This window comes from Camelus dromedarius, chromosome 3 (assembly GCF_036321535.1).
Source record: "Camelus dromedarius isolate mCamDro1 chromosome 3, mCamDro1.pat, whole genome shotgun sequence".
Classification (NCBI taxonomy): domain Eukaryota; kingdom Metazoa; phylum Chordata; class Mammalia; order Artiodactyla; family Camelidae; genus Camelus; species Camelus dromedarius.
Window position 1 is genome coordinate 77,890,610 of NC_087438.1, and position 1,944 is coordinate 77,892,553.

The 1,944-nt window shown below is 42.6% G+C and overlaps 1 non-coding gene across 1 annotated transcript; it reads left to right on the forward strand.

Moving 5' to 3' along the window:
• The first annotated feature begins 698 nt into the window (after positions 1–698).
• Positions 699–770, forward strand: TRNAT-AGU (transfer RNA threonine (anticodon AGU)). The gene has a single exon. It is a non-coding gene; the product is annotated as a tRNA-Thr (tRNA).
• Positions 771–1,944: the final 1,174 nt, after the last annotated feature.

The window sequence follows — 1,944 nt, forward strand, 5'->3', positions numbered from 1 at the left end:
TCCCACACCCCGAAACAGCCAACAAGAGAGAGGAGCACCTTAGCAGCTGTCTGTCTATAACTTGCATTCTCTGAGATTTTCTAACCAATGCCAGTTTCTTGCTGCCTCTATAAATGTAGACACTATATATTGAAGATCACTTCCAAAAGATAATATTACTGGTTTTCACTGATTTTCCTGAGCCCTATTTACTGTGAACCAATCTGTGTCTACAATTTTGGGGACTCACAGCAAAAATTCAGACTTTGAGAAAGATCTTTGCCTGAAACTAGTTGGACTAGTTAAGAACACGTTAAATTGACTGAAAATTCTTTCCTTATTCTCTAGCTTTCTCTAGTGCCAGGAGATTCTGAAATAAACACTTAGCTTGAAGCTATTTTGAAGAGGAGGCCTCACTGCAGTTTAGGGTTTTGCCATGAGGTGGTCTATATCATTCCTTCTTAGAGATACATCCAGTACTTACATAATCATCTGAGATCATTCTTTGAGCCCAAGCAGATAGTAGTGACAGCTGCTGATGAAACAAATATTCTTAAATGTGGAGGGTGAAAAGAGATGTATCAAAAGCATCCTCATGTTACAGACTGCTAATGAAGAATCTGGTAGCACAAAAGGTCAGTAAGTGTAGGTACATTCCATGCCTCGAGAAAACTAGGATCTTTCTGAGTCTTAACTTTAAAAAAGGAGTTGGGGGGATGGGGGGTATAGCTCAGTGGTAGAGTGCATGCTCAGTATGCAGGAGGTCCTGGGTTCAATCCCCAGTACCTCCATTTAAAAAAAAATAATAAATAAACCTAATTACCGCCCTCTCCCCCTCATAAAAGGGAAGAAAAAAAAAAAGGAAAAGTCACTGCACATCCAAGCAGTAGCCTTGCATTGTCTACCTCATTTCCCAGCAGAAGTCACCACCTGTGCTAAGAGCTAAGTCATCTTGTTGTTGACAGGTTGTCAGGAAACCTAAAGATGTGTGGCGAGGGGCCACCAGGCCTGGAATAGGCTCTGATGAAACCTGAACTATTCTTTCCAAAATGTTTCAGCCACCATATCTCAAATGAGGAGCCTTAGGAAAAAGAAGTGTAAAGCATTTAAACAACAAAGCTGTATGTTGTAGCCATCCCTCACGCAACCTCACAGGGGCTGTGTTAAGCTATGGCAATGCCACAGGGACGGGACAAGGGATCAGCATCCATGCTCTGACGTGTGTTCTCATAGCAGGAGAGAGTATCCAAATTTTTCATATTCAGAGTAAGTTATTTCAGAGAAAGGCAGTGAACTCCCACATTGTTTGTTGACCTTACTTAAGCATTTCATACCAGTGTGTCTGGCAGCTTTGGAAACTATTGTGTAAGTGGGGTTACCCAGAAGTGATTGCCAACATTCTGAGAATATTTCATGATCAAGGATTTAGCAAATTCATTGTGAATAGCATTACCCCTAACCCTTTCTGTTTGATAAACCAGATTTCAGCTCTGAAACCGACCTTGGATAATTATCCCTTTTGAAAATACAGCCTTGCTTGGCAACCCAAGACATGTACGTCAATGCAAGGACCCATTTCCAGTCCTCCAATCAGCTCTCCTGTTCCCACAGGCTGCATCCCTCACTGATACCTTTGAGAAGAGTAAATCTGGGCTGATGACGAAACATTCTTTGCACACAAAGGGAAAGCTTCACAGTCAACTACCTGTATGAGCTCAGGAAAGCATCTCAGGTTGAAAATTATGCTGAAGAGTGAGTGTCAAGTATCAAGCCCTTTTGGGAAAACCCCAGACCTAGCCAAGATCACTTGGCAAGAGCACAGGGCAGAGAGCCTGAGGCTTGGGCTGCCTGAGTGGCTGACTGATATTTGATTCTTTAAATAGGCAAAGAATTCCAACCCAATCTGCAGACACGTCTCCAGACAGACAGACACAGCAAGCTTTGTGTTTAGGATGGCAGGATGGG